The sequence below is a fragment of the Budorcas taxicolor genome, chromosome 9 (assembly GCF_023091745.1).
Source record: "Budorcas taxicolor isolate Tak-1 chromosome 9, Takin1.1, whole genome shotgun sequence".
NCBI classification, from domain to species: domain Eukaryota; kingdom Metazoa; phylum Chordata; class Mammalia; order Artiodactyla; family Bovidae; genus Budorcas; species Budorcas taxicolor.
In genome coordinates this window covers 88502936-88529101 of record NC_068918.1, presented here as the reverse complement: position 1 = coordinate 88529101, position 26166 = coordinate 88502936, and the positions used below count along the sequence as shown (strand labels likewise).

At 41.0% G+C, this 26166-nt stretch overlaps 1 protein-coding gene and 1 non-coding gene across 3 annotated transcripts in view; both read left to right on the top strand.

Annotated features, from left to right (window-relative positions):
* The window catches only part of PRKN (parkin RBR E3 ubiquitin protein ligase), a 1201361-nt gene that overhangs the window by 846447 nt on the left and 328748 nt on the right, over positions 1-26166 (top strand). The window lies entirely within an intron of this gene.
* Positions 18685-18756, top strand: TRNAY-AUA (transfer RNA tyrosine (anticodon AUA)). The gene has a single exon. It is a non-coding gene; the product is annotated as a tRNA-Tyr (tRNA).

Sequence of the window (26166 nt, the reverse complement as noted above, 5' to 3'; positions counted from 1 at the left end):
CAGGGCATCTAGATTTCTTTTTCCAAGGGATGGATGAATTGAACAATTGGCAAAACTTCATGGAGAAACATTTCATTTTTCTTGCAGATGTTTGATTTCAATCATCTGCACACATGGTATCTTTAGGGTAAAATATATGCAAACATCAGTCTTCTGAACTGAGTTGAGCTTAATCATGGGAGCCATTTAATCAGCAGCCCACCCAGAAAACTAATTGAAATCTAATAACCTCCACAAAGTATTGACTGCTTAGTAAGAATAATCATTTTACTTAGAAGGAATAACTTTTCTAATGTATTTGCTTTACTACAAAATTATTTATGTTGTAATTTATCCCAATGACAGTTAAAGTATCTTGGCAATTTTTGGTTTTTAGAGTTGATTTTTATTTATCCCTAAACTTTATCTTTGATATTTCACATAGAGAATTCTTGTAAAAGGCTTAATACTTAATGCATGGAAATCCTGAGTGATTTTAGAAGAAAATTTGACGTTTAATGGAGATAGCAAATCAAATACAATAAATTAAAAGAAATAGCCAGGGAAGCATTTGGCTTCTGAAGTTAAGGATTTTATCATCTCTGCTCTTCGTTCAAATTATTGAGTCTTGTGATTTAATATTAATCAAACTAAATGCATGCTTTATTGACCCAAGGTGCTCATTTTAAAATATAGCATTTGTACACTTAGAGCAAAGATTAGAATTTTACTCCAAGGCTGAATTTAATAACAGAGAGTCCACTTGGGAGCCTTAGTTCTCATCTTGGTACAGTTGGGGATAACCATATGGATGAAGGGCTTCCCTTGTGGCTCAGTAGTAAGAATATGCCTGTCAATGCAGGCGACACAGGTTTGATCCCTGGGTCAGGAACATTCCCTGGAGAAGAAAATGGCAACCCACTCTGGTATTCTTGCCTGGAGAATCCCATGGACAGAGGAGCCTGGTGGGCTACAGTCCGTGAAGTTACAAAGAGTCAGATATGACTGAACACACATGCATTTTTAGGAAGAAATCAAGTATGTTTGGTTTCTTTATCAGTTCAGTCGCTCAGTCGTGTCCAAGTCTTTGCGACCCCATGAATCGCAGCACGCCAGGCCTCCCTGTCCATCACCAACTCCCGGAGTTCACTCAGACTCACGTCCATTGAGTCAGTGATGCCATCCAGCCATCTCATCCTCTGTCATCCCCTTCTCCTCCTATCCCCAATCCCTCCTAGCATCAGAGTCTTTTCCAATGAGTCAACTCTTCACACGAGGTGGCCAAAGTACTGGAGTTTCAGCTTTAGCATCATTCCTTCCAAAGAACACCCAGGGCTGATCTTCAGAATGGTTGGATCTCCTTGCAGTCCAAGGGACTCTCAAGAGTCCTCCAACACCACAGTTCAAAAGCATCAATTCTTCAGCGCTCAGCCTTCTTCACAGTCCAACTCTCACATCCATACATGACCACAGGAAAAACCAAAGCCTTGACTAGACGGGACCTTAGTCAGCAAAGTAATGTCTCTGCTTTTGAATATGCTATACATACTCTTTCTTTAAACAACAGAGCTTCCTTGCACATACAATTAAAACTAATTCAAATAACTACTTGATTCTAATAAATTTACTTTTGAGCAGAAATAAATATATGCTGGCTGACAACTTGGATGACAGTTATTTTTATTAAAACATTTAAAATTATATCTCCAGTTAAAGTGAGAAAGTTTAAATTATTCTTGGAAAACCAGTGTAGACACTTCACAGTCATAGCAGAGATTACCATTTCCAACAGCATTTGAATTACTGTTTGATTTTTAAAATATATTATTACCGCTTGGAATGTTGTTTTATAAATGTCACTTTATCCCTGCCTCAATCTTTATTTTAAATGTTTTTTAATTTTTAATTTTTTTTTAGCCGTACCACGAGGCTTGGGGGATCTTAGGTTCCCAACTGGTGATTGAAACCTGGCCCCACCAGTGCAAGTGCAAAGTCCTAAGCACTAGACCGCCAAGAAATTCCCTGCCTCAACCTTTAGAATTGAGATGTCCAGTTGTGTAGCCTCTAGTCGTATTTAGCTATTGAAATTTAAATGCAGATTAATTAATTAAAATTAAATATTGAAAGTCCCGTCTCTAGTGTTCAGCCGCCACGTGTGGCGAATGGCCGCTGGGTCGGACCTTCTAGATGTGCGGGGTTCCTCTGTTACTCAAAGTTCTTTGGGAAAGCAGAGCTTTGGATTGTTCAGTTTCTCAAGGGCAGAGACTGGACTTCACTTGGATCGTTTGTCGTCCAGCCCTGCCCTTGGCCTTCCCAGTAAGCACAGCATCCTTCACAGCTGCATGGGCGCAGTGGACTTCACTACTTACAGGCAGACTTCATTTTTCCTTTTGTGATGAAGTTGATGTCTGCCTAACACAGTTGTTCTAATGGCTGAGTGAGATCTTTCATGGCTTGAAACCTAAAGGACAGGAAGGGGTCTTTGTGCACTAGCCGCTATTGTTACTGCAATTGCTTATAAAACTTATTTGGTGAAAGAATGGACAAGTCCAGAAACATCCCCAACCCCCAAATACACACAAAATTTTCCAATTTTCTGTTATTTTTCTCTTTTTATTCTAAAACCCAAATATTCAAAACTAAGTAATTGGGGTAGACATACAATAGAAAAAATAGTGTTTATTTGTGATATTTTACTACCTGATTCATTTCAAAGTTACATAATTCCACTAAAGAAAAATATAAAAATACTAGAACAGTAATTGTAAAATAAATGGCCCTCTTCCCCTCCCTTTCCCATCAGACACGATCATTTTAGTTTTTTTATTTCAATGTGAAACTCCAATACTTTGGCCACCTCATGCTTAGAGTTGACTCATTGGAAAAGACTTTGATGCTGGGAGGGATTGGGGGCAGGAGAAGAAGGGGACGACAGAGGATGAGATGGCTGGATGGCATCACTGACTCAATGGACGCGAGACTGAGTAAACTCCGGGAGTTGGTGATGGACAGGGAGGCCTGGCGTGCTGCGATTCATGGGGTTGCAAAGAGTCGGACACAACTGAGCGACTGAACTGAACTGATAAGCTAAAACACAGCTTGTGTATGCTCAAAGTAAAATTTCATATTCTGTTCCTTTCACTAAACCATTCTATTATTAGAATTGTTCTACATTATTAGGAAAAAAATCATTCATTCGCTTACAGTAGAAATGGACATTTTTGTGACAAATGCTAGGTACAATTTTAGACCCTTTTAAAATATATTATTGTATGAAGGTAAAATATTTCAAAACATGGACTATATGGTATCTACTTAACTTTTCAAGTCTATGGGATGGCAGAGTTGGACACGACTGAGCAACTAACACTTTCACTTTTCTCAATTTTTTAATGAATATTTATATTATTTTTAGATTTTTTTCGAGAAGAACATTATTCTTAAAGAACTTCTAATCTACAGTTGTAAGAGCAAGTAGCCAACAGAGTCCTTACTAATTTATTTTCAGTTTGAATCCAATAGGAAAAGTCCTTACTTGGATAAAACAAAGCAGCAACCCATGACAAAGGTGTCAAGAAGAAAGACCCGTCCATTATCATATTGCAGAATTACTAGACCACTGAAATTCAGGTTGTGATTTCACGAAAGAGAAAAAGAAATACCAGTTAAAGTCCAAAATCACCTATATATATGTTGTTGAAGCATATTGGATATAAAAATCTCTAACCCACTAATATTTCAGGGATACTACTAAGCACAGTGAATTTTTATGCTAATTAAATTACTGCTGTTCAAAGTGTGACATTTTAAAACACCTGTTTAGTGTATTTGTTATGTTGAAAATGTAAAAATAACACTTCCTTGTAGAGCATCTAGAAGCCATCCTTATGCCTGCGTGTCCATATGGCTTTATAAATTGTAAAAAGCATTCCTTTCATATTGGAGAAAGAGATTTTTCATTAACTCCCGAGAGACCACTTGTTTAGTGACCATACGACAGTCCCTTAATGCACAGTTATGATATACTCTATTGATCGCAGAAGCCACGACCCACTTGGAATTAATCTCCACCTTTCTCTTATAACCATACAGACTTATTAATCTTAGCCACCTTCCATTTTATTGCTAACATTGAAATATGTAAATGACAAGTAACCACTTTTCCAAGGGTTCTTTTTTAAGAAGGTAGCATAGCATTCCCCTGGAAATTAACCACAATGTTAAAGTTGATATATATTAGGCCTAAAATTGTTTTGTAGCTACCAAACACATCTATAAGACTAACAAGTAAACATGAATAGTTTAAAGGCTTATGAGAAATACATGGCGACCACTGTTTGGAGAGTTAAAATTCCTATCATTTTTCACTACAGTTTTTCTAAAGATATATTTTTTGTCTTTCCTAATTACTGTGAAATAACATTTAAAAGGTTTCTCTTTCTGGCTGTTTTAATATTTTTTCAATGTATAAGAACAGAATAAATGATCCACCTGGAATACTACAAGTGTAGATTAGAATGCACCTCTTTTCTCCTTGTGTCTTTCACTTGTTGATTTCTTCCTATGTGGTTGTCTAGTCCCAGAACACGAATAAGGTTCCCTTGATGTAATTGAGAAGCAGGTGGCAGCTTAAGTCAGTTTCACTGTGCATCTAAGAAGCATTTTGAGAGCTGTGAAGCCAGGGTTGATGGGAGCACTTTGGTTGGGTGCGTGACCCCTGAGGCCAGAGACAGTGACCTCAAAGAGATGACTCCTGAAGTAAGTCCTGAAAGAACAGGATCCTGCGGGGCAAGGGCAAGGTGAAAGAGGGGGTGGGGAGCTGCTGATCGTCCACTGGCTGAAGTCCAGAGAATGCGGCAGCTGTCATGCAGAGACGCTGGGGTAGAGAGGAATCAAGCCAGGCTACTAGGCTTTCTCTGGTAGCTCAGTTGGTAAAGAATCCGCCTACAATGCAGGAGACCAAGCTTCCATCCCTGGATGGGGAAAATCCCCTGGAGAAGGAAATGGCAACCCACTCCAGTATTCTTGCCTGGAGATTCCCATGGAGAGAGGAGCCTGGCGGGCCACAGTCCACAGGGTCACAAAGGGACACGACTTAGCGACTAAACCACCACCACCAGGCTCTGAAGAGCAGCCAGGTGAATTTAGGTACCAGTCTCTGGATTCGAGAAGCCTTCAGAATGTGTGCAGCAAAGGCTTCTAGAGATCGGATTTGCCCGATAGGAAAGCAGCTGCAGAATGGCCCCGAGGTGAGCCATGACTGCTGACCCTTCTTCTCCAGTGACACACTTCTAGCCCGTGTCCATTCCAGGGAGACTGTGTTCTGTGTTAGGAAGCTCATCAGTATTCAGAAATCGAAGACTGCTTTGAGGGCTCGGCGGCTCACAGAAATATTTGAACTATTTGGGATTTCAATATTGTAAAGCAGAGACTAAGTAAAGGGGGTACTGTGTCTACCATGACGGACCAGAAGATCTTCTTTAGATGGAAAAGCCCTTCCTGACGGCCCTTGAACGACCTCACGAAATCTTCTAATTAAAGGTGAATACGCTGAGAAAGGGTAGTTAAAAGCGGGCAAACTAGACGGGTAGGATTTAGGATGTGGATACCGAGAGGAAGACGAAAGTGTAGAGATCTACACAGATGCAGAGAATGGACGTGTAGACACAGCAAGGGAAGGAGGGTGCGGGGGTGAATGGAGAAAGTAGCACTGACGTGTATACACGCTCATGTGTGAGACAGATGGCTGGTGGGCAGCTGCTGTGTAACCCAGGGAGCCCAGCCTGGCACTCTGTGATGACCTAGAGGAATGAGATGGCGGAGGGGAAGGGGGCTGTATGTGTATATGCTTCACATGTACATGAAGGAGTGTGTATACTTATGGCTGATTCTCACTGTTGTACGGCAGAACCCCTCACAGCATTTAAAGCAATGTTCCTCTAATTAAAAATAAACTTATGTTAAAAAAAAAAACCTTACGTGAAATCCCCGCCCCCCAAGAAAAGCAGGACTTGAAATGTATCTTGAAATGTTGGTGTCTAAATTAAAGTCAAATATGCACTTTTAGCAACCATCATCAACATCATTACCTTGGATAAAATTGTTAGGCATACTTTGTGCATACAGATCACATTGATCAACAGTAGTTAATATAGACCTGTAACTGTCAAGATTTATTTAGGATATTGTTCAGTGATTTAGAAGTTTATAATAGATTGAAAACAAGAAAAACCATGGATGATATAACGAGGGGGGAGAATCATTTCTTACAGATATTCTTTAATTTCTTTGAAAAGGCTATACTTTAAATACACTGTTTGCCAGCATTCCACAGTTTAGGCATAAAAAACCCAGCAACTTTATTTGTGTGTTTTATTTTGTTTCTTCCAAGATATTCTGAGATCTAAAGTATTAAGGATATCACCTCCCAGTTGCCTCCAAATGGCAGGGACTGCAAATAATGGAAACTGTGTTTCAGAATTGAAGAAGACAGACGTCTCTGCTTGAGGCTGAGTAATGCTGCAGTTTAATCCACGGGAAGAACTCTTTCCCACACAGAGAGCAAATTGTAGGGACAGTTAGACTATCAAGAAGAGTTAGCTGTGATGCTTTTCTACTTTGATTACTTCAGTTCCTGTTACCTTTCTTAACCATTTAGAGATCAACATGTGCCCTTACAGGAATGATAAACTTGTACAAGATTTGCATAATAAATCTCAAGAGTTTCTTCTCCCAAATCTATACAAGGAAAATTGTTTTATTTTTATACACTGCATCCATACAGACAAACAAACAAACTGCCGTGCATTTAGCTCCTGCACAGTAGTCATTCAACCAACCCCATCATTTGAAATATTACCTTTGTTAGAATTTCTCTGGGGGTCCCGAATTGGATGCTTGAGTAAGATACACCAATACACTAATGCCAAGCTCAGGAAGCCTACATGTATTGGCAATTTTACCTTCAAAATGTCCTTATCCTAAAACTCTACACGGAAGCATTTCTTAGGACCAAAATGTCCTCTTTGGGGGCAAATGCTCAATAAGAGAGTTGATCACTCATTTTGAACTTTTTGTATTATTCTCAGGGGCAATAAATGAATGTTTTGTTCTGTTTTAATCAGAAACATCCTTATATTTTCTCCAGGTAAATGGAGAAATTATAGATTCTAGCAGTCGGATTCGTTATCTCTTTTTCATATCAAGTCCCCAGTCAGAATAGATCAAGTAACTTATACTCTACAGGAATACTGGATAGGAAACGAGTAAATAAAATGCAGTAGGGCAAAGACCTGTAGAAAAAGATCAGGGGTCAAATGTCAGAGTCACTTAAGGAAAACTTTTATGGGAGAAACACTAGACTTTCCCAAGAAAAGAATATGCAAGTGAGACCTGAAAGGGTATGCAGAAATTAGCCAGGAGGAAAGAGAACAGAAAGTTTTCCAGAAATAGAAAATTCCTAATAAAAAAAGACTCAAGTATCTAAAGTGAAATATGGTACAATGAGGGAATTCAGAAGAGTTAGTTTAGCTGGGCATCAGATTTCAGGGGAGAGCCTAGGAGGTCAGCAGGAGCTGAACCTGCACTGTAATTATAAAAGAATATAGGAAAAAAGTGTGTGCAGGCCATAGAGAACGTGGGGTCTTAGTGATGAAACCAGCAGTGAGGTGGGAGCTTGTGATGCCAGCACAGATGGAAACCAAAGGAAGAGAAAGTGGGTCACAGAAGACTAGGAAGACCCGTGACTGCAGACCCCTCAGGCAAACCCATATGGTTTCGTCCAATAACAGCTTCTAAAGCTTCCCAACTAATTCACAACTGTGGGTAACGGAGGAGAGGGAAAATTGAGAGATGGTATAATTTTGAAACAACTTCATTGAGGTAACTGTGCGTTAAAAAGTGTACAATCTGTTAAGTTTTAACATACATGCACACCTATGAAACCACCATCACAGTCAAGATAATGAACATTTCCTCCACCTCCACATGTTTGCTCATTCCCACATGTAATCTCTTCATCCTAGGAGTTCCTCCCTTCTCATAGCAACCACTGATGCTTTTTGTCAACCCTATAGATTGCTTTGTGGGGCTTCCCAGGTGGCCACCTGCCAATGCAGGATACCTGAGATACAAGGGTTTGATCCCTGGGTCGGGAGGATCCCCTGGAGGAGGGCGTGGCAACCCACTCCAGTATTCTTGCCTGGAGAATCCCATGGACAGAGGATCCCGGCGGGCTACCGGCCATAGCGTCACACAGAGTCGGACACAACTGAGTGACTGAGCACATAGATTGCTTTGCACTTCCTAAAATTTTATGTAATAGTACGTATATTGTTTTGCCTGGCTTCTTACACTCTGAATAATTATAGAATTATATTGAGATATATGTTGTTTTCATTTAATCGCTCAGTTGTGTCCAACTCTTGCTACCCCATGGACTGTAGCCCACCAGGCTCCTCTCTCCGTGGAATTTCCCAGGCAAGAGGACTGGAGTGGGTTGCCATTTCCTCCTCCAGGGGATCTTCCCGACCCAGGGATCAAATCTGCATCTCCTGGATTGGCAGGCATATTCTTTACCACTGAGCCACCAGGGAAGTATATGTCACTGGTGGTGTTAGTAAGATTATCCATATTCTAATGGGTCAATGGTTCATACCTCTTTATTCATCCCATTTATATCACAGTCTGTTATCCATTTACCTGTTGGTGGACATTTAGGTCAATCCCTGTTTGAGACTATTAAAAATAAAACTATTATGAGTATTCATGTATAAATTTTTAGGAATATGTGCTTTAATATCTATTGAGTAAATACTTGGGAATGGAACAGCTGGTTGTATGGTAAACATTTTAACTTTTTAAGAAACTACCAAACTCTTTTCAGACATAGTTGTACTATTTTACATTGTCATCAGCAGCATGTGAGATGCCAGTTCCTCTACATCCTTGTCCACACTTAGTATAGTCAATTAAATTTTAGCTATTCTAGTCGGTGTGTGGCAGTACCCATTGTATTTTTAATTTGCATTTACCTAATAACTAAGGATGGTGAGCATCTTTTCATGTGCTTATTTTCCATCATTATATCTTCTCTGAAAAAGTAGCCTTTCAAATATTTTGTCATTTTTTAATGGGATTGTTTAATTATTGACTTTTGAGTCATTTCTACATTCTAGTTACATGTTCCTTATTAGATTTATAAAAATATTTTCTCTCAGTGTATGGCTGATCTTTTTAGTTTTCTTAAGTGAAGTTTTCTTTAGTTTTCAGGGAGAAGCTGTTTTAAATCTGATGAGGTCCAATTCATTAATTTTTTCTTTCACTGTGGCTCATGCGTTTGGTGTTATAGCTAAGAAATCTTTGACTAAGCCAAAATGACAAACTTTTTCTCTACTTTTTTTCTTTTAGAAATTTTATAGATTAAAGTTTCACATTTACATCTATTATCTATTTTGTGCTCATTGGTATGGATCAAAGTTTATTTGCATATGGATATCAAATTATTTCAGCACCATTTGTTGAATAGACTATTCTTTCTCAACTAAATTGCCTTTATATCTTTGTCAAAAAGCAGTTTTCTACACGTGAGTGTCCATGTGAGCTTTATATCTTATTTCATTGATCTATTGTCTATCTTACACCAAAGCCATAGCATCTTGATTGACTTTATAGTAAGTCTTGAAGGCAGAAGTGTTTGTTATGCAAATTTGTTCTTTTATTAAAATATTTCACCTGTTTTGATACTTTGCATTTTCATGTAAACTTTAGAATCAATTATCAATTCTTCACCAAAAAAAAAGCTAGTGGAGATTTTCACTGGGATTGTGTTGAATCCATAGATTAATTTGGGTAAAATTGACATCCTCAGCATATCGTTTCTCTTTACTCACGTAAAAGGTATATCATTCCATTTATTAAGATGCTCTTTAAGTAATCAAGTAATATTTTAATGTCTTTGTGCTCTAATTCTAAAGTGTCAAATGTAGCTTCATTCATTAGGGGCTGTGTTTTCCTGCTTGTTTACATGCCTGGTCATCTTTGTCTGGATGGCCGATATTGTGAATTCTAAGATAGTTTTGTATTTCTATAACTATTCTTCAGACTTTTTTTCCTGGCATGCATTAATTTATTTAGGAATATTTTGATCCTTCTTTATCTTGAGTTTATGATTGGTCAGAGGGGTTCTAGTCAGTTCTAGCTAGTTGCATGGCCTAGGATCAGGTATTCCCCATTACTAGAGTTGGTCCAGTCTGGATGATGCAGACACCGCTCCGTCATCCTTTCGGATGGCTCTTTTCTTCGGTAGGTTCCTCACATCCATGTGCTGATCCACACACAGGTGAATACCCAAGGGGACCCTCCAGTGTTCTCTCTCAAAGCAGTTCTCCCTTCCCTGGGACTCCGTGCTGAGGACTCTGGCCTCTGTGTTGGGCTCCCCAAACTTTCAGCTACATCTTGATTCAAGAAGTCATGTGGTTTCCACATGGATTTCCCTTCCCGAGTTTCAGCCTTATAACTCTCCAGGCAGCCAGCTCAGCCGCCAGTAGGGTCACCTAATTGGGGATCATTTCTCAGGGGTTACTACCTTACACTACTTGATATATTATGTCTTGAAAAACATTATTTTTAATTTATTTTGTGGTTTGTTTTTTTTTTTTCAAAACGGAGGATCTATCTGGTCCCTGTTACTCCCTCTTGACCAAGAGCAGAAGTGTGAGAGCATATGATTTGATTAAATCAGTAGATATGAATAAATTCATAGCCATAGAAGTAAGCTGTTAGAAAAAGTCAAGCCTATGAAGGGAGCTTTATAACAATCCCAAATGGACAGGGAGGCCTGGCGTGCTGCGATTCATGGAGTCACAAAGAGTCGGACACGACTGAGCTACTGAACTGAAAGAGAAATCAACAAAACTAGGAAGTTTCAGAGGTCTTTATCCTTGTTCTTCCTTAACCTGTCTGCTTCTTTGGGCATAATTCAACACTTTCTTCTCCTCTTGGTTCTGACTTGAATTATAGTATTTTTTAAATTATAGTATTTGAATTAAGTATTTTTAAGAAGTAATGTTCAGTTAAACTCATGAAAAGTGTGAAACAAGTTGATAAGAAAAATTGGAGGTTCAGAGTAAACTTCATTTCAGGGGACTTCAGATGCACTGTTGAAGAGCACAGGCTTTGGGGTCTGAGGAACCCTCCACATTTACTTTTTTGCCTAAAAGTGAAAGTGTTAGTTGTTCAGTCTTGTCCAGCTCTTTGAGACCCCAAGACCTGGAGCCTGCTAGGCTCCTCTGTCCACAGGATTCTCCAGGCAAGAATACTGGAATGGGTAGCCATTCCCTTCTCCAGGGGATCTTCCCCACCCAGGGATAGAACCCAGGTCACCTGCATTACAGGCAGATTCTTTACCATATAAGCCACCAGGGAAACCCTTAAATTTACCCAAGTAACAAGTCAACCCCAGTTCTGACTTCTGAAAAGTTTAGTTACCTCCAAGCTCTGTTATTTCCTAGCTCCGTGGCATTGTCAGGTTATTCAGCCTGTGTAAGTCCCTGATACCTTCTCGGTACAGCAGGTATAATCATAGAGTTGTGAGAGCTAAATGGAATACTGAAATTAAATGACTAACACACTGCCAATCACACAGTAAATGCTCGACATAAAATATATACCGTGTTCCTAAACTGGGATGCCTTCTACCAACTGTGCTCTCTTAGATAAACTGAATCCGGTCATCCTCAATAAGCACTTGTTTCAGTGGGTCAGTAATGATCTTTGGTTGACTTGTATACTGTTTCTATGTGTTTGTTGTTTAATCCCTCAAAAATTTTCAAATTTGTTGGTACATAAGACCCACTGCACTATTAGACCTTTTTCTCTACACATAGTTGCATCAGTGTATTTGTTTTCTGTTGTGCTTTTTGCATGCTGCTGTTTAAAATTTTAAATATGTAGACCTTTAAATGTACATTTGAAATAGGGCATTCTTTTTATTGTTTTTTATTAAAGTATAGCTGATTTACAGTGTTGTGTTAGTTTAAGGTGTATAGTGCAGTGTTTCAGATGTATATTCTTTTTTGGATTCTTTTCCCTTATAGGTTATTACAAAATATTGTGTGTATTTCCCTGAACTATACAGTAGGTCCTTGTTTTATATACAATGACATTGTTATTTTAATTGATTTGTTTAATTAATTCAGTGGTGATTAATTTAATTTCATTTAATTAGTCTCACAGTAGAAGCTTTGGTTGGTTTTTTTTTTAATCTTTAAACTTTTTACTTATTTTGTACTAGGCTATAGCCAATTAACAGTGTTGTGGTAGTTTCAGGTAAACAGTAAAGGGATTCAGTCATACATATACATGTATTGATTCTTCCCCAGAACCTCTTTCATCCAGGCTGGTACATAACATTGAGTAGAGTTCCATGTGCTATACAATAAGCCATTGTTGGTTATCCACTTTGAATATAGCAGTGTGTACATGACCTTCCCAAACTCCCCAGTTATCTCTTCCCCACTGGCAACCATAAGTTTGTTTTTCTAAGTCTGTGATTCATTTAATTAATTCAATTGTGATTAATTTGATTAGTCTCATGGTAGAAGCTTTGGTTGGATTTTGACCTATGTTAATATGTTTCATAAATTTTGGTCACGAGATTATAACGTAACAGATGAACAGAATATACTTGAAACATCTTACAAGAGTAGTTCGTGGAGAATGAACCTATAGTTGTAGAATTTAGGGGGTGGGCAATAATGAAAATGAAAACTAAAAATGTGAAATAGTCTACATAAACAGGGATCCTCTCATGGAAAACTGTACTGCAGTTAGAAAATGCCAGAGATTGATTTTCAATAATTGTTCCCCTTTGTTGTTTAATTAAAGTGCATTCGCAGTTTAAAGGTCACCATGGGTTGAGTTTTTCTAGATGATGGTCGGGGAGACTGTGATTGGAAACAGCTATTGAGCCTATCTATGGCTTCAAAGATCAGGGGAGAGAGGAAAAACCACGCTGATCCTGCTATTTGGTCGTGGGGGGATGAAGTGTATTTTACGTACAGCCAGTGAAGAGCAGTAAGGTGGCCAACAGCAAAGATGAAGGATGTGAAGCTGGAGAGTGATTGGTCAGGCTTGGATCTGCAGCCTTTTGTTGTGGGAGATCACATTCTACAGTGCATTCTGTGATGGCATTGGCTTTCCTCTCAGAACGGGAGCTTCAGGAAGCATGAAGAAGCTCTGATTCTTAACATTCAGGTGAGGTGTCGTACCAGCTGGAGAACTGCTCACGGTGCCAAGTTTCAAATACTGCAGTATGATTCACTCATGCACTGTTACTTAGGAACCAACAGGCCATTTGATCCTGAGCCACACGAAGGAAGAGCTCAAGATCCCTTAAGATTCTGTGTAGTGTAGGTGATACTGAGCTGCTCCCAAACCCACATTCATACTGAGGTCAGGGGAGCTGCACTGTGTGCCCCTGAGTACTGCCTTCGTGCGTGCCGTCCAGGCACCTGCTCTTTCAAGAAGGGAATGTGGGCTGGATGTGCTGCCTTTACTTACAGACGTGCTGTCCAGATGTGCAGTTCTACCCATAAAACAGTAGCAGGTTGGGCAATCAGATGCTTAGAATTGAGACTGACCAAGCATGCAAACAGGGCTTCCCTGATAGCTCAGTTAGTAAAGAATCCACCTGCAATGCAGGAGACCCCAGTTCGAGAAGGGATAGGCTCCCCACCCCAGTATCCTTGGGCGTCCCTTGTGGCTCAGCTGGTAAAGAATCCGCCTGCAATGTAGGAGACCTGGGTTCGATCCCTGGGTTGGGAAGATCCCCTGGAGAAGGGAAAGGCTACCCACTCCGGTATTCTGGCCTGGAGAGTTCCATGGACTGTATGGAATGGGGTCCATGGGGTCAAAAAGAGTCAGACATGACTGAGCGACTTTCACTTTCAAGCATGCACATTTCGTTTTTTTAATGTAAAAATCACACACACACACAAATAGTGTCTTCACATGCATAGCAGTAATTAGCTAAATTTAACACACATGTTCATATCTGTGTCTTGTGTATTTGAAATACTCTTTAAAATAAATAAAAATTTCATAGTGAAGTGTAACCACATACTTTGAAATACACTGGTTAGGAAATCCGTTCACAATAAAGTACAAACTATACCAGAATTAGAAAGGCCAATGGTATCTTTCAAGATGACCACTGAATATGTGTTATTATCAAATACCCTCTAGAACTTTGTGTAAGGAGTTAAGAATGCCCTGAGATTTAGGTGTGGGTTTTTTTTTTTCCATTGTTTTATCCTTGAGAAAAGTGAAAGTTGAAAGAGTCAGTCATGTCTGACTCTTTGTGACCCCATGGACTATACAGTCCATGGAATTCTCCAGGTCAGAATACTGGAGTGGGTAGCCTTTCCCTTCTCCAGGGGATCTTCCCAACCCAGGGATTGAACCCCGGTCTCCCGCATTGCAGGTGGATTCTTTACCAGCTGAGTCACAAGGGAAGCCCGTTATATTCTTAGGTGTATAAAACTGAACATTTGGAATATTGAAATGTGCGGTGGTAACATGAATGGTCCACGCTACCTTTACATTTTCCTGAGGCTTTTAAATAAGTTGCCTGAGACTCAACACACAGTTCTGTCTTTTATTCGTTGAACTGAGTTTAGCTCAATAGGATAGAAACTTCCCAATAGCCTACTCAGATATTTAGGACAGGAAAAATAGATAACAACCCCTAAAATATACTGAGGATCAAAGGCCCTGAAGGATGTGATATCTTCACCTTGGGGGGGGAAATGATACCCTCAAAGTGTGCACTATTCTACTCCTTCCCAGCCCTGTGTGGTCGTTCCCATGGGACTGCCTCACGCTGCCCTCTTTCACGCTCTAGCCTTATAGTCATGTAGCTCTCTCTCTTTTCTTACGGATGAAAGAGAGACACACAGGATGCTTCTGGGTGGTCTCTACAGATGTGAAGATAACCTACTTTAAAACACACCCGTTAAAGGAAGTTCTGCAACCTCTATCCATCACCCATTCAAGTATGTCATCCGAAAGGCATTTCTGATGAACTGTTTGTTTGCAATTGATCTCTCTGTGAGTTAAACTTTCTCTTTTCTTCCTTTATCTTTTAAAGAAGTGAAAGATTCTAGTCACTGTTTTCTGTCTTGTTTTCTAAACTCTCACGGTTGGCTGTATCATCCCTGCTTTCCCTTCCGGAGACCAATCTCCTGCCTAGTTCTCTGCTGCCTCTCGTCTCCTCTCTAGCGGCCACGTCTATGGAGAGATTTCACAGTTGCAGAAGATCTCCTATTCTACAATCCCGAAATTGTTTTCAAAACTGCTTTCGAAGCAGTGAAAGCTTTTCATTCCATGGAGTGTTGAGCCTCAAAATGCAGTGCCTCTGAATGTGGTAAGCAGGCGAACTTACATTCAATTCCATGGTGAGGTGCGAGCCCTTGCCTTTGGACTGGGGGAGGCCTTGAAGACCTAAGAGGGTGGAGAGCAGGTCTGCCGAGAAGTGGGCAAAGAGCAGGAAAGCACGTAGTAGGGGAAAATAATTCCGTGTATCCCTGAACTGATCCTTATTAGATCAAAACAATATCAGGACTGTTTCTTATTCTTTGTTTTAGAGACACGGCCCTGATTTCAGGTAATTGGACTTTCCAGCATGTTCCACCACCATGTCCGTGCTACCCTCTGACCTTCTCAATTTCTAATTTAATCAACGAAGGCAGGGCCTTGCTTTTCGAATCCATCCTCCCTTGACAGAGGTGATGGCAGTCATTAGGTGGGACAGGGGGCTGGGGACACATTCAGAAAGCCACCTTGGCCTCTGATTAACCCAAGGGTTCTCAAAATTCACTGACCATTAAGATCGTGGGGAGCATTTTTCAAAGGCACTGATGCCTGGTCCCACCCAAGGAGAACTGAAAGTGACTTCTAGGGGTCAGGCCAGGTCATCCGTGTGGTGGGAAAACTCCCAGGAGACTCTGATGCACAGTAACATTGACCTTGAGTGAGTGCAGGGTGCCCCCATTTCACAGAGCAGCCAGTGCCATTTCACACTCAGAGCACGTCTGCTCGAAATGTTTCCTTAGGTTGCACTGAAATCTGCTACTCTTTCCCTGATACTGGCCAACAGGGAGCCCCATAGGCATACGACACACCTGAGCGTGTGAAATGTAGCTCCTCTTTCTGAGAAGAATCCATCTGTGGGACACCAGAAAAGGGATTGGAAACTTACATGTTCCTCTAGTTCTCAGCTGAAACCGAGGACTGGAATGGGATGGGCATGACATGACTTAGGAATTTCTTATTTAAGGAGAGGAAATAAGGCCATCCTTTTCTACAGGTAAAAGTTTTCAAAGGAAAAAACAGTCCATGAACACTTTTCTCAAATGGAGAAGGGCCAAGTTGGTTCACAGTGTGTAGCTGCCAATTATACATGATATGCCTAATTGCCTTTGAAACAATAGAGGGCATTTATGTTACGTACATTTACCCCAATTAAACATAAAACAGGGCCAAATTATGTGAAGTGCATCTCATTAGCATTTCCCTGTTCTGATCTTTCTGAAGTCAGATTCATGATACAGTTGATTTGCTGTGATCATGGTTACTCCATAATTCCATCCTCAAAAGCTTTTTTGTTGTTGAAACTTTAATCCAGTGTTATAAACTATGGGTATGCAATGAATAAGGTGGTAGACGGAGAATATTAAAAGTCCTCTGTAATCTTTATTGCATTTTATTAAAAGCAAAGAGACTTTCTGTATCTCAGAGTGATATTCAGATACACTCTGATTCTAAGCACTGTGTTGCACAGAACACTCAGGTAGCACCATTGGGTCTGGGCATTTTCTTTCCCTTTTCTTTTCTGTCTTTTGAGGATGTCCTTCACAGACATGCAAGGATTTGTACAAGGATTTCTAGGCTTCTCCATCAGCTGTTAGTGCCTGTAGCTAATCTAACTGTGATACATGGTAAATATTTTCCCTTACAGAAGGGCTTAGAGCTATTTCTGCGTATTGATTGAGCACATTAGGCTAATATTTATCCATTTGAAACCTTGGGAATTGGCTGTACATCATTTAATTTAATATCTATGCACCAATTATAAGAAGTAATTAGATATAAGTATTTCCAAAAAATTAAGTCTGGGGTAGAAGGCCTATCATAAGTGGTTCAGTGATGATTAACTTAAGGAAAGCATGAGTTGTTCATAATACTTATTAATTTTAAAAGACATGTGTTTTTTCCAATATTAGAAATAAATGGGAGGGTTTATAAGACTTCATTTCCAGTTTATTTTGAAGGCTTAGAGCTATAGCCTCCAGAATTCCTATTGTTGATCATAATTCAGTGTAACTTTTACCAAAGATGGAGAATTTTGAGTATGTTTTTCCCCTGAGAATTTGAATACAAAAAGGTGCTGAAAACTTGCTATTTTTGTTATTTGGTCAGCCTATATTAAACTTTCACCTGGAAGAGTGACTAAGTGACTTACATTATTTTCCCCTTAAAAATGAAACCTCTTCAGATAAAATAGCTCCTCTCCTATAAGAAATGGAGGAAGAAATAAGCCAGGAAGAAATAAGCCATTATTGGTTTAGATAATGAAGAAGAGAAAAAAAAAATCTATCTTAAAAAAAATGATGCTGATATTCTTCTGTGAAGGACACTTTAAAATGATATTATAATTGATTTTCCAAAATCCTTAAAAATCCTTAGGACTGGTTTTCATTCTGGTTTTTTTGGTTCTTCTTTAAATCATCTTTATATGTTGATATTTATGTGTTTTTCAAATTCTAAAAACTTAGCATCTATTTTTCTTACTAGAAAAATATTTTCATATAGTCAGAATGTATAATCTTTAAAATCAAGGAAAAACATTTATCAAGATTGCTAAAGCCAATTTCACCTGAAAACATAGAGTGATTGTACCCACTTTACTTATAGAAACTTCTCATCCTATAGTCATTAAGATGAAAAGATTTTCTTCTAAAACCATATTCACAATTTTCCCTCACAAAGATCCCTAGGAAGACCAGAATGTCAAAGCCTTCCAAATATATATATATATATGTATTTTTAAACCATGCCTGTTTATTGTTTTTGTCTCTTCCTTGATCTCCTTCAAGTTTTGGAGTTAAGGAGAGGAACACGTGCTGATTTTAGCAGCAGAGAGTAATTATCTGTACATTGCACATTTGATGGGTGATTATAGTTTGGAGGTTTAATTTTGCTTTTTTGAGTGTTTCTTTAGAATCTTAGTCTGTAAAAGAAAATTGTTTTTCTGTTTTTACTATGTTTTCTCCTTCTCGGTACTTATTTTAAGACTCGAGTTCCTCTAGTTATTTTTTCCCTTAGAGCAATATTTTCATCCTAAAGTCGTACTCCCACAAGTTTGAGCATCTCCCATACGTTAGAGGCAAATCTGGCTTTAGCACTTGCCTTTTAAATCCCACACCAATACCCAAGTTCCTCTAGCATTTTTGTTTCCCTTTTCCTTTATGGGACATTGCCTATTGACATGGAGAGTGGCAAAACAGAAAATAAAGTCTAGCACAAATTCAGGATAATCCATAAATTGGCAGACTCCAAAAATCTTGTGCTTAGTGTGCAATGACAGTCAGAACTTCATTATTCATGGATTCTGCATTTGCATATTTGCCTGTTCACTAATGGACTTCCCTGGTGGCTCAGATGGTAAAGCGTCTGCCTATAATGCGGGAGTCCCGGGTTCAATCCCTGGGTTGGGAAGCTCCTCTGGAGAAGGAAATGGCAACCCACTCCAGTACTCTTGCCTGGAAAATCCGATGGACGGAGGAGCCTGGTAGGCTACAGTCCATGGGGTTGCAAAGAGTCGGACACGACTGAGCGACTTTACTTACTTACTTACTATTCACTAATATTTATTTTAACCCCAAATCAGCCCCTGTGGTGCTCTGTGGACGTCTGAGATACCCCGAGAGTGGAGGAAATTTGAGCCATATGTAGAGCCCATTCTCTGCTCCGGTTGTAAGATGGTGACACTGCCCTCTGGTTTCAGCTCTCAGACTGTAAAAATGTGGGTTTTTCACTGTCTATTTAGTGCCACACTTTTCACATTTTTGTGGCTTCTTGGTGGTGACTTTGCTATTTATGTTTTTTAATCTAAATTGATTTATTTTATCTGGAGGCTAATTAGTTTACAATACTGTGGTGGTTTGGCCATACATTGACATGAATCTGCCATGGGTGTACACATGTTCCTCATCCTGAACCCCCCTCCCACCTCCCTCCCCATCCCATCCCTCTGGGTCATCCCAGTGCACCAGCCCTGAGCATCCTGTATCCTGCATCGAGCCTGGACTGGAGATTCATTTCACAGATGATAATATACTTGTTGCAGTACTATGCTCTCAAATCATCCCACCCTCGCCCTCTCCCACAGAGTCCAAAAGACTGTTCTATACATCCGGGTCTCTTTTGCTGTCTCATATACAGGGTTATTGTTACCATCTTTCTAAATTCCATATATATGCATTATAGTATACTGTGGAAAAATTGGCTTAAAGCTCAACATTCAGAAAACGAAGATCATGGCATTTGATCCCATCACTTCATGGGAAATAGATGGGGAAACAGTGAAAACAGTGGCTGATTTTATTTGGGGGGGGGGGTTCCAAAATCACTGCAGATGGTGATTCGAGCCATGAAATTAAAAGACACTTACTCCTTGGAAGGAAAGTTATGACCAACCTGGATAGCATATTAAAAAGCAGAGGCATTATTTTGCCAACAAAGGTCCATCTAGTCGAGGCTATGGTTTTTCCAGTGGTCATGTATGAATGTGAGAGTTGGACTGTGAAGAAGGCTGAGCGCCGAAGAATTGATGCTTTTGAACTGTAGTGTTAGAGAAGACTCTTGAGAGTCCCTTGGACTGCAAGGAGATCCAACCAGTCCATCCTAAAGGAGATCAGTCCTGGGTGTTCATTGGAAGGACTGATGCTAAAGGTGAAACTCCAGTACTTTGGCCACCTCATGTGAAGAGTTGACTCATTGGAAAAGACTCTGAGGCTGGGAGGAATTGGGGGCAGGAGGAGAAGGGGACGACCGAAAATGAGATGGCTGGATGGCATCACGGACTCGATGGACGTGAGTCTGAGTGAACTCTGGAAGTTGGTGATGGACAGGAAGGCCTGGTGTGCTGCGATTCATGGGGTCGCAAAGAGTCAGACAGAACTGTGTGACTGAAGTGAACTGAACTGAACTGATACTGTATTGGTGCTTTTCTTTCTGACTTACTTCACTCTGTATAATAGGCCCCAGTTTCATCCACTTCATTAGAACTGATTCAAATGCATTCTTTTTAATGACTGAGTAATATTCCATTGTTTATATGTACCACAGCTTTCTTATCCATTCATCTGCTGATGGACATCTAAGTTGCTTCCAAGTCCTGGCTATTATAAACAGTGCTGCGATGAACGTTGGGGTACACATGTCTCTTTCAGTTCTGGTTTCCTTTGTGTGTATGCCCAGCAGTGGGATTGCTGGGTCATATGGCAGTTCTATTTCCAGTTTTTTAAGGAATCTCCACACTGTTCTCCATAGTGGCTCTACTAGTTTGCATTCCCACCAACAGCGTAAGAGGGTCCCCTTTTCTCCACACCCTCTCCAACATATATTGCTTGTAGACTTTTGACTTTGCTATTTAAAATGTCCCCAAAGCATAGCATGGGCTCCCCAGGAGGCTCAGTGGTAAAGAACCCGCCCGCCAATGCAGGAGACACAAGAGACATGGGCTCAATCCCTGGATCAGGAAGATCCCCTGGAGAAGGAAATGGCAACCCACTCCAGTGTTTTTGTCTGGAGAATCCCATGGACAGAGGAGCCTGGTGGGCTACAGTTCATGGACTCACGAGAGTCAGACATGAGTTGGTGACCACACAGCATGCGGCATAGCACTGAAGGGGCTTCCAGTGTCTCTAAGCAGAGGAGGATGTGGCGTGCTTGGGGAAGCTCCACTAGGTCGGAGTCACACTGCTGTTGACCATGCCCTCGTTGTTATAAATCGACAACTTGAATGGAATCAGGCGAGCAGAAACACACACAAACAAGGTTATGTATCAACTGAGTGATGAAAATGTAGAGAGACCAGGGGCTCACAGAACCTGACTTGCTGTTTCCCCCGGGAAGAATGCTCCGGTGTTTGCTCATTCAGTGATGCACTGACTTTATGGAACAAAATTTTTGCAAACAGGAGAATCAACTGATGCAAGAGAATATCACATCATACAGTGTTTGTGTTTTGAAAGTGGGCTTTTAAATCAAAACCTAATGTCTAGATTTATAATTTAAATGTACCAGACTTCTTCTTTCAAAGGATAGTATGTTTAAAGTTTCTGCAAACTAAGTATTTACTCCTAATTCTTCATACCTTTTCTGCACATGCAAATTTTCACCCATCAAGTTTCTTCAAACATAGTAGACATGTGTTAATTGCACTCAGGTAGCCTGGAACCATTTTTAGTGTAGTCTACACAACTCAAAAATCCAGACTCAGAAAAGCCCATTCCCCATGTCAAGTAGTTGCCTTTCCTATATATTGATTATGTTGCTTACAGCCCCAGTCTTTCTTGACCCTCAATTTCAGAGAGAAAAAACAAATGTGTTAGAAAACAGAATTTATGGGTTAAGGGTATCTGACAGAAAGGACAGCTGGTCCTTCCACGAGGTCTGGAAACCCTGGACGAAGCTGACCACAAAGGCCAATCCTGAAGAAAAAACTCAGGCCCAAGAGGTTGTTCATTTAGTCACAGAGCTCAGGAGTCATACATGACTTAGGAAGTAAACAACAAAGCAGCTGAGCTCAAAAGTGAGAGATTAGGGTCAGAGGCTGCAAAGCGTCTGGCTGGTAGAGTAAACTACAGGTTTATCGGGTCCTCAGGTAAGGCAGTTACTAGTGAAGCAAGCTAGGCATGGATCTAAAACCATGAGCTCCAGGCATCTTCCAGGTTCTTCTGCTTATAAGGATTCCGGGGGGTGCCTATAAAGGAGCCTGGACTCTTGACATTAGGAAAGGATAAAGGAAAGTGAAGTCACTCAGTCATGTTCGACTCTTTGCAACCCCATGGACTGTAGCCAACCAGGCTCCTCCATCCATGGGATTTTCCAGGCAAGGGTACTGGAGTGGGGTGCCATTTCCTTCTCCAGAGGATCTTCCCGACCCGGGGATCGAACCCAGGTCTCCAGTACTGCAGGCAGACCCTTTACCGTCTGAGCCAGCAGGGAAGCCTCTAGGTGGAGCTCAAATCCCGTGTCCCGCTCCACTGTAGACCCCCTACAAGTTCCACTGCACACCAGCGCGCCCCTTTAGACTCAGGGGTAAGAGAAGCCCATGGCAGTGCCTCCCATGCCAGGACAGCCCTCGCTGAGTGGACAGCGAGTAGCAGTAGCAGTAGACAGTCCGCTGGAAGCAGAGGGCACCAAGTGCTCCTGACGTCATCTTTCAGGATATATTTTATAGTCTAATCATGCGGCTGCATGGAGATTAGAGCACGGAATCTCCTCTTCCACTGCAAAATGCATTCTAATTCATCTAATTCTGAGTTAAATCTTTTATTCCTTCCCAGAATTACTTCAACATTAAAAACTCTGATGAATGTTTAAGCAGGTCATGAAAACTCTTCTGTTGCAAGAGCAGAACTTATAGGTTAGCCCCCAGAAAGGCTTTTACTGAGGACACTGCATGCATGACTGGGTGGCAAGCAAATGGGCCCACTGTCTCCCACGACCCAGTGGTTTCCTGGCATAGAAAATAATAACTTTTATTAAAAAAGGATTTTGACAGTCCCTGGAGGATGCTGAACAGTCCAGAAATTCATGAATTTGAACTTTCCCTTCACAACTGTTATCTAACTTCGAATGGCTAAGCGAAGGCAAAATTCTGTGTGTTAAGGTTAATCATTAAAAGATAAAAGGGTTAGCAGTGAAACAAGTTGGCGTACAGAACATTATAGAAATGGTTGATTAAAACTGATCCCAAACCAATAACTTTTCGGCCCGCCTTGAGGGAATGGGGATCTGGATTCACTTTTTTGTGGACAATTTAATTCTCTCTCTGATGCAAACAAACATCAAGGCAAAACTTAAACACGCAGTGAATGCACTTTAGGGACTGCTGGGAGAGTACGAATTTAATAGAGGAAATCAGGGAGTGCTATATTAAATTTTCTTTGACTGAGAAGAGATTATCTTCATAGTCTTTGCACTCAAAGAAATAACGCTGGAAGGCAATAAGCTTCCAGTCTCCCTTGGAGATCTCAGCCCAGCTCTGCACACCCATCTCCAAATGAATTGGTAATCATGTGTAGAATTGTTTTCTTGGAAGCGGAAATTCAAACTTCTGGGTCTCTCTCCATTTCTTAAGTCGAACTCTGTGTCACATACAGGGACTGCCATCAGTTGACATGTCTTGGCTTCAGAACTTGACATTCCTGAGAGCATGGGCCACAGCCCCTCTGAGCCCATGTGGCTTTACTGAATAGGTAAGAACAGCAAAACAGTGGATTATTCACTCACTATTTTATTGTCTGTTTCACCCACAGAATCATAAATTCTTTGAGTGCAGATATGTCCATCTAGGGCTTCCCAGATGATGCTAGTGGTAAAGAATCCACCTCCCAATGCCCAAGGCACAAGAGACATGGATTTAACCCCTGGATTCAAAAGATCCTCTGGAGTAGGAAATGGCAACCCACTCCAGTATTCTTGCCTGGGAAATTCCATGGACAGAGGAGTCGTTTGGGCTGCAGTCCATGGGGTTGCAGAGTCAGACATGACTGAGCGACTTAATCCCTGAGAATGAACATCTAGCTTATTGCTTTTTATTCTAGGTGGTATTTACACCACCTAGAATAGGACCTGCCTATAACAAGAACTCAGTACACACTCACTGCAAGAAAAATACGGGGCACAGAATCAGAGAAAGTGTGTTTTTGGTGGCGGCCAACTTGAAGTTTATAAATGAGTGAAATTTATGTTTTAAAAATGTTACACTTTTCCTATTTTAAAAGTCTTGCCTACACTTAAAGCAAAGAAGGCAATGGCATCCCACTCCAGTACTCTTGCCTGGAAAATCCCACGGACGGAGGATCCTGGTAGGCTGCAGTCCATGGGGTTGCTGAGAGTCAGACACGACTGAGCGACTTCCCTTTCACTTTTCTCTTTCATGCATTGGAGCAGGAAATGGCAGCCCACTCCAGTGTTCTTGCCTGGAGAATCCCAGGGACGGGGAGCCTGGTGGGCTGCCGTCTATGGGGTGGCACAGAGTCTGACATGACTGAAGCGACTTAGCAGCAGCAGCACTTAAAGGGTTTAGTAGTGGTTTCTGGTGAAAGCCATTTTTAGTACTATGTAAGCATGAGCCTCTTGATGAAAGTGAAAGAGGAGAGTGAAAAGCTGGCTTAAAACTCAGCATTCAAAAAACTAAGATCATGGCATCCTGTCCCATCACTTCATGGCAAATAGATGGGGAAACAATGGAACCAGTGACAGACTTTATTTTCTTGGGCTCCAAAATCACTGCAGATGTTGACTGCAGCCATGAAATTAAAAGATGCTTGCTCCTTGGAAAAAAAGCTATGACCAAACTAGACAGCATATTAAAAACCAGAGATGTTACTTTCTGACAAAGCCCTGTCTATTCAAAGCTGTGGTTTTTCCTGTGGTCATGTATGCATGTGAGAGATGGACCATAAAGAAAGCTGAGTGCTGAAGAATTGATGCTTTTGAACTGTGGTGTTGGAGAAGACTCTTGAGAGTCCCTTGGACTGCAAGGAGATCCAACCAGTCCATCCTAAAGGAAATCAGTCCTGAATATTCAATGGAAGGACAGATGTGGAAGCTGAAACTCCAATACTTTGACCACCTGATGTGAAGAACCGGCTCATTGGAAAATACCCCAATGCTAGGAACATTTGAAGGCCGGAGGAGAAGGGGACAACAGAGGATGAGATGGTTGGATGGCATCACAAACTTGATGGACGTGAGTTTGAGCAAGCCCCTGGAGTTGGTGATGGACAGGGAGGCCTGGCGTGCTGCAGTCCATGGGGTCACAGACAGTCAGACATGACTGAGTGACTGAACCGAACTGAGGCGTGAGAACGTGGGCTTCCCGGTGGCTAGAGGTAAAGAACGCACCTGCCAATGCGGGAGACACAAGAGATGCGGGTTCAGTCCATGGGTCTGTAAGGTCCCTGGAGAAGGGAATAGCAACCCACTCCAGTATTCCTGCCTGGAGAATCCTGTGGACAGAGAATCCTGGTGAGCTACAGTCCATGGGCTCGCAAAGAGGCAGACACAACTGCAGCAACTTAGCGTGTACACATGCAAGCATGAGAACGAGGCTCTTACCACTCTTGTGTTTTGCTATGCTCTTGATATACTTTGATGTACTTTGTCACATACTCCCTTCTCATCCTCCTATCCTCCCCACTTTTCCCTAGGGGAAGGGGAAAATTGCAATGTCATCGCTTCCTCCAATAGGCAAATTCTCCCCTAACAAGGGAATGGCAGGCTGGATTCAGCTCCAGGGCTGGAGGCTGAAAGTCATCAGCAGTTCACTAAGCACCCACGGATGGTGTTTACACACCGGTTCCAGTGTCTGTCTCCTTCATTAAGGAGTCAGCGTAGTTCACAGAAAAGCAACGCAGCTCAAACACTGACACATTGTGAGTGACAGGAAGTCTGGTCGGGGGAGAGAGTAGAACAGCAGCAATAGGAATTTGGAAAAAAAATTTTAGAGATTGAAGAGAAAAGGAAATAAATTTCACTTTATGTTGATTAAAGATATGAATTTTTTTTTTAAAAATGATGGAAACAAGAGGTAGGGAGAAGCCAAAGGGAAATACATTATGAAACCATCTTTATTACAATTTTACATTTTACTTTCCTCAGTTGAGCTTCCCAGGTGGTGCTCATGGTAAAGAGCCCACCTCCCAGTGCAGGAGCCGCAAGAGATGCAAGTTCAGTCCCTGGTTTGGGAAGATCCCCTGGAGGAGGAAATGCAACTCACTGCAGTATACTTGCCTGGAAATCTCATGGACAGAGGAGCCTGGCGGGCTACAGTCCTTCACAAAAACTTGGACAGGACTGAGTAACTGAAAGTGAAAGTGAAAGTGAGTC